This window comes from Athene noctua, chromosome 1 (genome assembly GCF_965140245.1).
Source record: "Athene noctua chromosome 1, bAthNoc1.hap1.1, whole genome shotgun sequence".
Classification (NCBI taxonomy): domain Eukaryota; kingdom Metazoa; phylum Chordata; class Aves; order Strigiformes; family Strigidae; genus Athene; species Athene noctua.
The window spans coordinates 36865019-36880436 of record NC_134037.1 but is presented as its reverse complement, the minus strand read 5'-3'; the positions used below and the strand labels follow the sequence as shown (position 1 = coordinate 36880436).

General features: G+C 43.8%; 1 protein-coding gene across 5 annotated transcripts in view; it reads right to left on the bottom strand.

Moving 5' to 3' along the window:
• Positions 1-10685, bottom strand: part of MYO6 (myosin VI) — a 114363-nt gene extending 103678 nt beyond the window's left edge. For 4 of the 5 annotated variants that reach the window (XM_074895935.1, XM_074895938.1, XM_074895939.1 and 1 more), the window contains exon 1: positions 10596-10685. The gene's annotated coding sequence lies outside the window, so the exon portion shown is untranslated. Of the gene's footprint in view, positions 1-1351; positions 1422-10595 lie in introns of those variants that run through there. The other variant, XM_074895936.1, reaches the window with a different exon arrangement.
• Between the last annotated feature and the right edge of the window lie 4733 nt (positions 10686-15418).

Sequence of the window (15418 nt, the reverse complement as noted above, 5' to 3'; positions counted from 1 at the left end):
ATTGTTTCATGCTCTGGTGAACTCCAGATGAATGCTATCACATGCATCTGGGTCAAAATTTGACTGCCATTAAATCCAACAGCACAAAGAGGTGGTATCAGCTATCACGGAACCAAGGTCTGCATCCCACGTATGATTCACCATAGCCTGAAGCACCCGAGCTTCACCCCAAGACATTCCCATCCCATCAGGGTGGGGGGCCTTGGAGGAGAGCCCTGGTACCTGAAAAGGGGAAATCCTCCCTCAGCTACAGCAAGATCTTTAAAAACCCTTCATTCTTCTCCCACATTTTCTTCTCGTTAGTACTGAAATATATGTGAAGACCTTGACAGAGGTACAGTAATAGAGAAGGTGCTTTAGTTTTTCTAACTTCCCTAGGTACTTTTAGCTTATGTTAAAAGTTCAGCAGAGTCCAAACACTTGCAGGAGATGCTTAAGGGAAGTGGTGATGTTGCAGAAAAAAAGAAGAAAAATCCTTCTTTTTCAACAGTAGTAATCTGAAGACTTCTAAGACATGACCTTCAAAACTAAACAGATACACACACACACCAACTGTCAAACTTTGTTTAAATACTTGCTAACATCATCGGGCTAATTCCTCACCACATAAAATTGGTTCTCCTGCAAATGTGTCTACTATTTCATATTTGACTTGGTTCTCCTGTATTTTCAGGTGTGTGATAGTTACACAGCTTTTCCTTAAGCAAAAGCCTGAAAAAAGTAAAATTAAAGACCTGAAAAAAATGCTGTCTTTATCACACAGATGTGCTTACCTCATTGTCAGACTGGAAACTACTGGTTGGAGTTTTGTGGGTTTGCCTGCCTGTAAGATGTTCATCACAAAGTTAGGCCATGAATTTAAAATGGAACAGCTGATCAACAAAACAAAGCTGCACTAGCCTCATGTACAACTGTATCTTGCCCATTCAAAGTTTTCCATAAGATATGTACAGTGGAGGAAGTAACAGATCCTTTGGAGAAGGCTCCTGTCTTACCTGGATCCTCTCAAAACTCCTTGGCCATTTCCAACAAGACAACCCATGAAAATAAGAGCAGCTGCTAGAGAGAACACGGAGTCCTAGGAAAACATGAGCCAATTAGCTTTCATTAATTACAGCTAACCACACCTCAGCAAACCTTCAGATGTCACTCCAAAACCTTTACCTGTCCTGGGGTGAAATACTTAGGCCAAACTGCAAGGCCTCATGGTCGTCTTATACCCGTGGCAGGCACACCCAGGGTCTGTGCCTGGGCATGCATAAGGATCAGGCAGCATCTTTCAGTTGAGGAGGAAAACATGGCTTTAAAGTCCAGTCCAGGGATGGTAGGAAGGGCAACCCCTGATGCTAACCTGTTTTGCCTTCAGGCAGTCAAAGCAGCATTTTTCTTCAGCTACAATCTTCAAGTGTTTCCTCTTGAACCTGCCGGGGTCCCTTTGGTCCCCTCAGCTCCCCAGCATTTCCCACCTTGGCATCATCCTTCAGCCTTCACGTGTTCCTTAAGAAGGAGCTCACCTCAAACTACTCCTCCTTCTCCTGATAGTTTCCCTCTCTTCTGCTTCCACCTCTTCCCCAGGGCTAAAGCAGCAGAGTCATTCAGCAAACACGCCAGCGGCATAAAGTGGCCTTTGTCCGTTCTCTTCCCTCCCACTGGGATTCATAAAGAAACCAGGATTAATACAGAAAACAACTCATCTCAAATAGTTGGTTTCTTTGAAACCATCTAAACTTCCACTTCCATCTGATGCACTCAAGCAGTCAATACTTATTAACCGCATGAATTCCCAATGTTTTACTTTAAAAAGATGTTAAAAAATTCAGGAAATAATAGAACTGCATTTTTTTAAAGGGATAAAATATTTCGCCTTCTACAGAGCTCAGTAACTGATCTGGGACCTTAACAGAAAGGTTTGCAACAGGAGCCGTAAAGGGCAATTTAAAAAAAGTCTATGAGCCAGCTTAGTATCTTAAAACCCCTGCTAGGCTGACTAGTACATGAACAGACACAGAACTCTGTATCAGCTGAAATAAAGAAGCTGAACTCTCAACACTTGTTAAAAAAAAAGTACTTTCAGTTCCAAGTTAAAAGAAATGTCACGTAATATTTTAAAAAATACATATACATATGAAAAATTGGAAAAGGCTGCAAGAATTTAAATTGAAAGAATTACCCATACGAATATACGGTCAATGCATTATTTATCATTGTATTATGCTTTCGTGTTGAATACATATAATTATAATTTAGCATGTAACACAGAAATACCCATAGCATCAGATGCCATATCATTGAAAAACTCTATTTTCATTTACAATAGGAAAGACTGTTACAGCCCCCAAAAAAGCAGCTACTTAGTCCACTGCACTGCACAAACCATGTTCTGTGGGTGTTGACCTTTTGAGCAAGCCATGACTTGTACAGCATGATAACAGGGTAAGAAACGTCATGTCTATGATTCCTCTCCCTATGTTAGTAAGAAATAATCTTTTTCTTTGGAAGTATGTAAAACTTCAATACAAACCATAAACCAAGATCTAAAATTTGTTTCAGATTAACATCAGAATATGATACAAAATGTATTTGAAAAAGCATCCTTCCCCTAACCAAAGCTTAGATCATTTATACAAGAACAAATTTTTAAAAAATACTAAGGTGTTACACTACATTTTCAAAGCCCATATTGCATCTCCAAACACCCTAAGAAAAAATTATTTCAATATATGACTTCCATGCAGTGAACCAAACATTATCTCAAGGTCCATATAATCTGAGATTGAGTGTTTAAGCATGACTAATTTCAGATGCTTGAGAAGAAGTACTGTAATGGAATGGTAATTGAAGACAAAGATCGTCACACCATCTTTGAAACTTCTGTTTCTTCTGTACACTTGAAGTTAAATGCTTTGTTCCAAACAATTCCAATTCAAGATAACTATGACAGACAAGCCCATTTCTCTTCTGTTTCCCAAGAACTTTGAAATTTGAAGCACTGCTCTTAGCCATGGCCACAAGATCGGTTACTGAAATCTATAAAAAACATTAAAGTCTCTGAGAAATGACAAGGACAGTAAAGTGATGATGTAACATGCACATATATTGCCACAAATTAGTAGACATCTAGCAAGTCTGTTTTTTGAAAAAATATTAAGAGAATAAAATGGGCCTGGCAGCATGTTCACTGAAAGGCAAGGCAACAAGTATGAGAGAAGGAGAAACAGCATCATCCCTGTAGCATCCACATAGGTTACACTCCTTGCAACAGAGCAGAGAAATACAATTCACTGCAGAATGTCATTCATGTACCCAAGCACCTGACAAAAAGGCTTGCTGCATGGACACGACAAAGTCTTTAAAGCAGTCAGCAAACACTGTAAAAATAACAACTTATTAGGAGCCCATAAAATGAGGTAAAGATTTATCTTATTAGTTTTCCTATTTTTGTAAAGGATCCCAGGTAAAAAAAAAAAAAAAAAAAAATCACAAAAACAACACAAAAGAAATTCCTCCCCACCCCCAAAACCACCACATGTACTAAAATTAAGTGTTCTTATCTTTATAGTATAATAAAAGTCCATGTTATTTGAGGACCCTCTGAAGTCCGTGATCTTTTAAAATCCTTTCCCGTCCTATTGCTATGACTCTGAAATTCCCTACATACGCTCTTTATGTCTGCATTTCTCTCTGCAAAAGGGCTACTGGAGGCATTTGTGTACTTTTTGGTAGGAGCAACAAAGGGTTACATAGGTTTAAGAGACTGCAGAAAATACTGTGGTTTCCTGAGAGGGTGAGCTGAATGGGTAACAGTTTATCACCCTGAGAGGTGTAAACCCCTCATCTCTGCTCCCCAGCTATGTGCTCCTGCTGCCCCGTTGCATAAACTCTGAGACGCCTGACGTCCCTCTGCAGCAGGGAGATGGAGAAAAGAAAGGCTTTGTTGGCGTTCTGCAGAGCCAGCAGTTTGCACCGAGGTGTGGAAAAGCCCAGTGACCATCTGAGCTGCTGGGAAAGGAGCGGAGGGGAGGGCACAGCCATGAGAAAATTTCCTCCTTTTGGGGGGCCGGCAGGCAATTACCTCAGCTCAACTAGCCACAAAATTGCAACCCAAGAGAATCATTACAATTGAAGTTATTAAAATATTTGTCAGTTTCTTCACTCCTGAATGCTTTGATTCCTGTTCTGGAAACTCCACTGTACATAAGCAGGGCCAACAAACAGTACAGGAGGTTACTGCACACCATTAAACCTCGACTCAGCAGAGCAGCTACAGAGCATCACCCTCCCAAAACTCTCCAGTGCCCCTGCCTCAAACAAGCCCATCGCCATGGTGGGCAAGTTCAATGTGCCTGCACACAATGCTCATCCAGATGAGAAAAAGTAAGACGCAGCAAAACAGCCAATCTTTGCAACAGAAGATTTAATGAAATATCATTATTGCTATCACCTCCACCATTACAGAGTGGGTGTGATGGGCTGCACTTAATACATCAGGAAAGAGTGAAGCACGGATGGGAACTCCAAAGGGGGTGTTCTCACCCCACCACAGGCACAGCCAGCCTCACAGGTTGTGCCAGAGGACTGGGGAAGGACACAGTGCCCTCCTATGGGAAGCTTCTTCTGAAACACAGCTATTACAGTATCACCTGTTTTAGTTAGGTTGCTTTGGACCCAGGGTGCTAAGAACAAACCTGAGATGACCAAACCTTACTGAGTGTCATGGCAACAAAGAGTACAGCAAATGAGAGAGACAGAGTTCTAGACATACAAATCACAAGCTGTACTTCTTGCTCAAAATATGAAATGCAACAATACTTATACAACTTCAGATCAGGCCTGAAGGATCCACTTATGTAATTCATAAAGTCGCTGCTACCAATATAGCTGGAGATCTTGCTGATATTGGAAAAATTTTTGTGAACCACTGACTTTATTACATTCCCTGCTTCTCTTTTATCCCTCCCCCACATTTCAAATCAGTCTGCCAAATATTGTTAATTATAAATAAAAATATTTACAAAACTAAACAATTATCCACTACGTAAATAATATTCTTAATTTAATTGTCTGTTTAACTACCTTTGCAAAATAAATTCAGCAAGCTCCTTCAAGGCATGTTGCTAAAAAAAAACAAAACCAAAAAAACCCCAACCAAACCTAAAGAAAAGTTTTCTTTTATGTTAAAAAAGGCCTTTTGTTGAGCATTTACAAATCCAGGATCCACTCAGACTTCCAGTTGAAGACTCTGGGAATTTTTCTATTGATTTTTCTGAGAGCAGACCAAACCCCGAAAGATGCACATACAGATGTGGCCACCTGAGCTCCAGTACCACTTAAGACACGTCCATCCATTTGGCACTGCCAGGGCCAGATCTCAGTTTGGAGACTGGCCCCACTCTGCCTTTACCACTCAGACATCAGGTGAGCACAGCAGCACTGCGAGATGTCCATATGAAAAGCGAGGTTTAACTCCAGATGCCTCATCCATCTCCCATTCCCTGGAGCAAGCAGAAACTACCCTTCATCCATCCACTTGCAGAGTGAGCAGAAGCATTCATAACTCCAGATACCTCATCCATCTCTCATTCCCTGGAGCAAGCAGAAACTACCCTTCATCCATCCACTTGCAGAGTGAGCAGAAGCATTCAGCATGTAAGGAAAGACCCCCAGCTTGACAGAAGTGCTTCAGGAGCCACATAAACCCTGGATATGACCGGCAGCCAGCACAGGTCCCAACCCATGCTAACCAAGGGTTTGTGCACGCTGTGCTACTGACAGTAGCTGCCATTCAGCTCGCAGAGCTCCAGCATGCCTACAGGAGCTGCAGCCAGCACCGTGACTGCAGGGTAAACACCATCTGGCTGCAACTCACTCCAAAAACACTGGGAAAAAGCCAGCGTGCTGCAGGGGCTACCAAACCCTCTTCACGAGGCCATGCTAAGCGGTCACAGGTGGCAATGGGCTCTGCCTTGGAGCTGCGGCGCACAGCACAGCAGCAGGGCTGAACTGAGCCAGCCCTCCCCAGCCCCATCACCCGCTGCTCCGTTTTTGCATGCTGTTCAACAAAAGAAAAAGCAAGAATTAGCTCTGGTTAAATTAATTTTTTAATTGGTATTCTAAGATAATCGCTTATTGAAAGACGGAAATAGCATGCTCTTTCCAGTAAAATACGTGCTATTCACTGCATAGAGCTGTTACTTAGAGAAATCATTCTGCCAGAGATTAAAGAGCCCACGGATTGATCTGTCTTTCTCTTGCCATCAAAACCATAGGAAAAACCATGACGGCTGCTGCTACTTCACATTTAACTTTGCAAAACTGGTATTTTGGCCAAAAAAAGTTTTATCCACAGACTTCAGCTCAGGAACTGTATTTTTTCTACATGTTCTTTATATTATTATGGTGTCTATCAATACTTCAGAAACATGTCTCAGTCACCTGTATTTACTACAAACATAATACACTCATTCCAAGAAACAGTAAAATAAAAACCTAAATAGATGGCATGCTATGTTAAAATATTAAGTAATTTTTATCTTCTCAAACGCACTTTAAAAACAGATTTCAAATTAGGGTACCTAAAGAAACTCACTGTACTTAACAAGTCTGATTTCTTTTTTTTTAAATAAACTGACAGTTCTGTAAAAGTGTTTCAGAACAGACGCTGCTGTAACATTTGGACACAGGTTATGAAGCCACCTACAGTATATACTACATTAGACGATGAATACCTCAGGTTTTACCCCTCTGATTTTCCTAGTTTAAATCATGGCATGATCCTACACCTACATTTCCTCCAGGATTATAGGCTACACTCCTAAGCCACAATGCTTTTTTGTTAACTGCAATAGATTGGCTCAACACTAACTATTTTAAAACCAAATGCATTAAGCTATAACATCAGATGACCAGCAATAATTGAAAAGATTCTAGGTCTTTATCACAGAAACTGCATTTCTTTTGGGCATGAAAATTACTTCTTCCACATAAACTCAGGCCAGAATATAGACAGCATCTGAAGAAATCATCAAGTTCAACCCTCTGCATGAGAACAAGTAAAACAGTCATGAGGAAAATCTTTAATATATCCTTACACAAGTCATATCTGACTTTAAAAAACCTTCGCAAAAAGGAGATTGTACAACCTCAGCTTGTTCCAGTTTTCCCCAAAGCAAAGAGTTTAAGAACTACAGCAAATCTCTGGTACAAACTAGTTTTTTCAGTACAGAAGGACACATACCACTTCTCATTAATTTTAAGACTGCAGCATCTTCTTGTCCCCTCATCTCATCCTCTTTCTGTTAGAAACCATTCTAGCCTCTGTAGAACACACTTTGCAAATACATGTGGTCTCTGTAGAAGATGTTTTCCAAACCCTTCCTAAGCCTTGACCATTTCTGCCAGATTAAGATATTTGCATTTATCTTTCTTAAAGGGCTGTGGCCGAAACTGAACACATTATTGTGTTAAGCTTCACTAATATGAAAAGCTAAATTATAAACTTCAACAGTACTGCATCCCACCACTTATCGCGATCCCCCCATAATCCTCAGATCTGCTTCCATGGTGCTGCTGCCAAGCTGACTTTACCTATCTGCATTATGGGATCTCCTTTCTGAAAATAATATCTTGTACCTGAATACAGCCACTGAATAGATCAAAAACCTCTTGTTCTCCAAAACAGAGCTTCAAAAACAAGGCCTGAAACCCCTACTCCGTCTCCTTCAGACTTTGTGCTAATTCTGTTGATCAAAGACATTAACGACAACTCCAAATATGAAGGTGCCAGAACTGCCCCCAGCACCACTTAAGTTGGCTTCCCAGTTCAGTGGCGACTCACAATCTCTACATGAGGAAAATCACCCACAGTTCCTATCTCCAGACCTGGTCCCTTTGGCTCTGCTGTTCCCAAACACTCCAGATAAATAAATACTTTTCCTAAAAGCTGCCCTACTGGGCAAGATGGCAGGTCTGTTGTCTCTAGTATGCTGCCTGCAGTAGTCAACGCCTGAAATTAATATAAAAATTTGGTAAATACTTGGGAGTACTTTCCAAGTATATTCTCCCAGGCTTCACGTGCAGCCCAGTGACTCCCTGAGCTACAGGAGGTACTCTGTACAAGTCAGCCTTAGTGGATTTTTCTTCTATTAATTTGTCAAGCTGCTTTTCAAGTCCCTGTAAACTTTCAATATCCACATGCTTCAGAAAGGATTTCCAAAGCTTAACTAACTACACACTGGGTCAAAAACAGAGTACATCCCTTTTGTTTGTTTTTGAATCTGTCAGCTTAACTCACGCTTCTGCATTTTGTCCTGAAAGTCGCAATAGAAATTTAGTCCCTACTCAACTTTGCGACCTCACTCATGAGACCATCAAAATTTCTAAAACCTCAAAGCTTTCCTCAGACGAGCATTACCAAATACTAAGAGAATATGAAGGTTAGATTGGGTCACAAAGACTTCTCTACCCCTGTGGATCAGGCACAAGGAAATACTTGCTTATGAGAACATTACGGTTACATTATGGTCAAAATACTGACCCAGTATCAAAACAAAGGCGCATGGTGATCCGGGATCCTGAAGGATACAGTACTTAGTGCAGATTATACATGAATGCCAAATCGGGCTAGAAATATGGGGGTGGGGAAATTAGTTCAACTCACAATTTCTGCAAGCTATTACTGACACAGTTTTAATTCAGAAAGCTATTAAGCCTCACAGCAAACTTCACTGCCTTTATGTTCACACTGCTGGCTTTATAGTTTCACAGTCAAAAGCATAACAAAGTCAAAGGCATCACTAAATAGTTTATTAACTTATACACATTAAAACCACATCCACTAAAAATACAGTCAAGCTAAATGCTAATTTCAATGTTAGCAAAAACATTATCACAAAGGTTCCTAACTTGTACTCTGACAGTTTTGATATTTACTCTCCCACCTCAACAATTTTATAAACTGTACACTTCATAGTTAACTTGTACATTAGCAGAGTTTTATGACATTTAAACAAATACTGAAAGAACACATTTGCTTATACTTTTAAATTTTCACAAGGATAATTTTAATCATTAAATCATTTCTATTGTTATTAGGCTTTTTTCCCTAGCATTCCCCTCCGTCTTGAAAAGAAGAACTGCAGATGACATTTGACTCACAAGTTCACCTCTACCCTGTTAATTTGTCACATTTGCAACAGAAGGAAGACTCAGCCCCATGGCCAACCTTTGTACTCTGATGGCTGCGAACCCAGTTCACAGGCCGCTCTGCAGCCCAGCAATGCCAACTGAACTGTAAGAAATTAGATCGCTTCAAATGCCTTTTCCTTCCGAGAGCAAGATGGGACGCAAGTCACGATGTACTACTTCTCTCTACCCTTGTAAAAAAGAGCTGACAATCAGCAGTATTTGGAGGAAATATCAGGTAACAATCACCCTTTTATACAACCAGTAACTATTAATTTAGCTATCTCAATCTTAAAAGCCTCTGGTGGCAGCAGGATTTACGAGTTAGGAATCTGAGGGGCAAGTATCAGACTAGCATCAACAATAAATGTACTGCACTGCAAGTCGTATTCAAATGATGGCCCATTAAGTGCATTAACCTTCTTCAGTTTTCCTGTTCAGTAATGAATGGAAGTTAACAGGAATTGCCTATCAGTTTTTGCTAGTACATCATGCTTATACATGCTGCTTTCCCAAAACGCAGCCTGCAAAAGTACTTTAACAAGAACTACTGCAAGAGAAGATGTTTTTTCAACTGTACTATCGGTCATACTGTGTTTGGCCGGTCAGGGCTGTAAAAATTTATTTTCCGTGACAAGGATAATCCTACCAACACTGCAATGTTTCTGAAACAAGGACAGGAGATCGGCTGAGGAGCAGGGATGGTGTTTTATAGAGGATGATACTGAAAAAAAAAAACAAAAACAACACCAAACAAACAGGAGAGAAATTCCTGTGACAGTTCATTTCAGGAAGAAAAATCACTTCAGGCTGTCAGCGTACCTCCTGGGGCAGGCCTGGGCGCCGCGCCCCCACCCCGCGGAGGGCTGAGGGGAGCGCACACACGCACACACCCGCCCGCACCAGCAGGTCGCCCCCCCGCAGTTGCCGGTCCTCCCCGGGCCCGCGGACGCCCCGGGACGCATCCTGCGCCGCGATGTCGGCGGTAACGTGTTTCCATCGTTACCGAGGCGGGTAAGGTGAGAGCTGCCGGGCGCCACAGCCCCGCCGCCCCGTCCCGTCCTCTCCCGCAGCGCTCGCCTCCAGCCCCGAGCAGACCTTAAGGCAGCCACCGCCGCTGCAGCCCGCGGTTGCTCCCAGCGGGACGCCTGCCCCCGCCAAGCCCCGTTCCCCGCGACGAAGCCTCTGGCGAACGCTCCACCGGGGAACCGGTCGCACCTGTCGGCGGGCCGGGCCGGGCTGAGCAGCCGCGGGGCCGGGCGAGAGGCGCCGGCGGGGGCAGGCGAGGGGGCAGCGCGCCGCGGCCCGGCGAGGGCCGGCGCCCCGCCGCCGGGCGGGAGGAGGACGCGGAGGGGCGGTGGAGGAGGCCGGGGGCGGCCGAAGGCCTGCTGCGCCGCCCGGCGCCGCGTCCTTACCTGCCGCTGCCTGTGCTGCCGCCGCCGCCGCGCTCCGGTGCCCGGCTGCCAGCCCTGCCGCCGCGGCTGCTGCGCTGCTCTGCGCCGCCCCCCGCCGCCCGACACGGCCCGGCACGGCCGCCCGGGACGTCAGCGCCACAGGGGCAGGCCGGGGGCGGGGGCTGCGGCGCCACGGGAGGAGGAGGAGGAGGAGGAGGAGGAGGAGAAGGCGGCAGCAGCAGCAGCAGGGAATCCCGGCCGGGGCCCGCCGGCTTTCGCTCCGTACCGGCGTGGCCTGAAAGGGAGCCTCGGCCTGCCGCTCGGGGCTGGCCCCTGGTTGTTCTGGGAGAGGTCGGAGTTTCTTATCAACGTAGTTACGGGTCAGGTTTTAGGTTATCTTTGTCTTAATTAACAAAGAAAGGTACAGAGTAGGTGGCAGCTCTCCAGCTGTGGCGGCAAACCTCAGAAGTCAGAGATTGTTTCATCCGGTTCCCTGCCCCGAGCTGCCCCGGGCCCAGGCCCTGTGGCGCCCCTGCCCGCGCAGGCCCGTCCCCGGGACCAGCCCAGGCAGATCTTACCGGGGTGGGAGCGGCGCCCGCCACGCCGCTGCTCGGCGGCGGCACAGCGTCCGCCTGCCCCAGCCCTGCGAGGCAGCGGAGATGGCAGCAGAGGTGCCGGCCGACCTTCCGCCCCCCGCCGGCCTTCCCGCCCTCCCGCCGGCCTCCGTGGCGGCTCCGCGGGATGTCCCCGGCACCTGCCTACACCCAGCTGTTCCTCCCCGCGGCTGGCACGCCGGTGTGGCCCGGGGAGCGGCCCGGCCCGACGGCATTGCATCGTGCTCGGCCGCGGCGTCACACCACCGGGGGCACCCGCAACCGCCCCTCCCTGACCAGCCGTGCTGGAGCTTCGCGTTGCCTCCCCGTCCCTTGGCTTTACGAGCGTTCATTCCTAGCATCACCAGCTGGCTTGTCAGCTGTCTCGTAAACACTTTGCTTCTCTTCACGCAATACCTCAAAAGTGGCACAGTGACACCGACTGTATGCACAAAGCCGCTTTGCACTCCACCTGATGGCCATAAAATTCTTGTGCTTTTTGCTGACAGAGGGAAACGAAACGGTTCACACTTCAAAATCTCTTGTGTTTTCCTTAATCTTCAACCCCAACTACCTGCAGCGTGTGTTTCACTGCATCCTTTTTGAGTGTTTGGACGACACCACAGACATTCAGCCACTACTTAATAAATAATTTAAACAAAATGTTTTCTTCCAGCCATATCAACCCCTGTAGATACAATAGTCATGTCAACTTGGCATCTTTTAGGTGATAAAGAGAAAACGGGTGTGTGTGTGTGTGTGTGTGTGTGTGTGTCTCTAGGGAAAGAGTACTGTCAAGGATCAGTGTGGATGTACACGTGAAAAGGAAAATGGGAGTACACAAAGCACCTGAGTAATCCTGCATCCCAGGAGGAGTTAAATCCTGTGTTCAGGTTAACATTCCTACAACTCCTGAAATGTGCTATGAGCTTGTTTTGGTTTTCGAAACTTTCCACATGTGTGCAAAGCAGCAGGGTGAATGTGACAGTTGCATCTTCAGTTGACATAATTTAGGAATGTTTAACAATCTGGACAAATTCTAGAGAATGGGAGTTTGCCTTTGGCATTGCCTTTCAGGGCAGTACTTTGTATGTTCAGCCTTACTTGTATGTGTAAAAGACAGATAAGGATAATTATTATCTGGGAAAGAAAGTCTGACTGGACAACTAAATGAAAATGTAAATTTGCTGACAGGATAAAACCCCCTCTGTTAGCAAAACAGGATACAACGTCAGGAAACAGTCAACAAAATATTTTCAGTATAAACAAGCTGGTTGATTGCACGGTGTGGTGGAAGCCAAGCAGTGCTGAGCACTATCTCACCATCTGATGTGCCACTCCCTCATCAGGAGGAGCATGTCTGTACTCTCGCCCCTCTTTTCTCCCTCGGAAATCTAAAAATAACTTCAGACACAGCAGCATCTGTTCTGTAAATCTTCTGGGAAAATACAGGAAAACTCACAAGTAAAATTTGAGTGCAAGAACTTCAACCTAACCAAAGAGGGGAAAAAAGATGGAAAGGGAAAACAAGGCAAAACATATTTTACTGTACCCCTTGCCTGTATATAAGGAGGCAGGCAAGAAGCATTTCTAGATTCATTCCTAGGGTGGTTGGACCAACCTCTGTAATTTCAGTCTAACCGAGACTTTTCAAAACACCAGGAACAGTGTGGGTAGATTGGAGATACCAACCAGACTTTGCTGAATAGCTGTATGAGGGACAGATAGTGTTTGAGGCTGGGAGGGAAAGCAGTGTGCCTTTAGCATCACCCTGTTCCTCCTCCACCCAACATGTTAGGTGGGGAAAACAGCAGCACAGGAGCACCCATCCACAAGCTGCAGGGCACAGGTCAGGTCTGTCGGCATAGCTTTCACTCAGGGGCAGGTTCACACTGTACCCATCCGACCACGAGGGTCTGTTGGGATGAACGAGAAGTAGCGTGACTCAGAAATATATATATATTAGCACCATCTTAAATGTGCAAACACAATATTCTGGACAGCCTACCAGGAATCCTGTGAGCATGCCAAAGGCAGAAAGATCACCGAGACAAAGCAGCATGACATTTTAACATGCACCCGCGCCACTTTGCTGGACCCCTGCTGCAAAGAACAGATGATATTCCAGATGTCCAAGGTGGTTTTGTTCACCCAGATATGAAAATAAAATATTTTAACATAAATTCAGGCAGTTACACATTATAGTAAACAGCTTCTGTCATTATGGTTAACACATTTTTTTAAAAATATGTTAATTGTATGAAACACCATATTTTGTCAGAGCTGATGAATGGTAGTTTGGAAGGATGAGCAGGTAGAGGACCCCAAGTGACTTCTCAGAAAACCCTGGGATGATATTATGTATGTTCTCATTTCACATAATATAATAAAACATCCTGGCTATTTAAATTTCTATGAAAGTGAATTGCTATGTATAATTCAGTCGATCAAAATTTAGACCATTCAATATAAACACAAAAAGGTAAAGGCTATTACACTGGCATGGCTAGAAATTTTACTCCCAAGATGGTTTTTCTGAGGTGGTTAGTACTGTGAGTGTTAAGTTTCTCTCCCCACACTTTATTATGAAAAATCAAATGGAAAAATCAGGTCTGACATAGACTACAAGCCTTTACTGTATGTACCTCTTCAGTCACAAAGCTTGTGTTTAAATCATGTTGGTATTAGCTGGGTTTCCCCGTGGATTACATGTAGCTGTGTTTTACACAGCGCATGTAATGGGTAAAGTTCTGCCTGTAAAAATGTACATGGGCACTGACTTAAGTCACAGCCAATGACTTAATGAGGCCAGTTCATTTACTTTATGTTGCTTTGTTGGCATACTCTAAATATATATGAATGTGATGTAATTACACTGTATCTCTGTAATGTGGTCGTGTTAAAATACCTCACAGCTTGTCAGCATCAATTCTTGAAGTTTTCTGACTGTTGATTATTTCAGTTTAGTGCTTTGATACTCCCTAAAATGTTTTTATAGTTTTGCAATCAATTTCTGAAAAAAACCAATCCTAAAGTCCATGGTTTTAAAATGGCTTTGGAATTACCCATGCAGTTCTCAAATGTAGCTACTGTAGCTGCCAACATAGACCTGCCAGCACAATTTATCTCTTATTTGTCTGGATAAAGAATAGCTTGCTCATATGTTTGCAAAAGAACATTTCTAACTGGCTCAAGGTTTAGCAGCTTATATTCAGAGACAAAGAACAAGAAAATTTGCTGGGATTGTAGCAGTAGTATGCTTACCAACTTCAGGATGATGTTCCTTTCAGGATCAACCTTCGGTTTCTTTCCAAGGAGACTTGCTCTAGATAAGCACCATTCATTCCCTACCATGTAAATTATTTACTGGCAATTGGTGTGTAAGTCTTACTTTATCTGCTCCCTTTCACTTAGTGTTACATGCACATACATAATTCCCTGATTTTGACAGCTGTGAAACGGTCCTTTTCCCCCTTTCTCTTCCTTTCCAGTAGACTTTATGTGAACACCTATTTTAGCTGTGCCTCATTTTTTTAACATTCTGACTTTTCCACAGGCCTTCTGTATTCCAACAGCTTCATTCAAGTTACAAAAAATGTAGACATTATGTTTTAAGGCAAAAGCTCCTATTTGAAGTCTTACTGTTTCATTTCAATTGGTAAGTAGTTTATGTGTTATCAGACAACATTTTAGTTAAGGAAAGTTAATCGTTTTGCATTTCCACCCCTACCAGTGTCTGACTGGATTCTGAAGCACTGGTTTTTGACTGGGAGTCAATCCCTTGGACTGGCCCATTTTTCTTATTTCCTCTCCTTAAAGGATAATTCAATTAAGCAAATAGATTATTTTAAATTTAGGTTTTTTTGTGACCAGATTCATTCTGTAAACCCAAATAGTGAGGACAGGAAAATGAGATTACAGTACCCCAGAGCAGCTGGAAGATATTCCTGGAGTCATCCCTGTATTTAAGGACAGATGGATTCCATTCCTGGTGCAAGACACCCTTTATCTCTGGGGAGAAGATTTGCTTTTGTTTCTGCTGAAGCTTCTCCCTGACAAAGATACCATAGGACCACTCTCATGCATATTAAAAGTAGAATGGGACCCACTGGTTTAGATATTTTATCTGGAGGACAGGGAGGAGCTGTAGTGTAGGAATGAGAACCCAGTAAAAGCCACACAGATAACATACCATAGCAATTACCAGAGTTTTTTTTTTTAATTTTCGCTTCTTGCTGTCACCCCCCCACC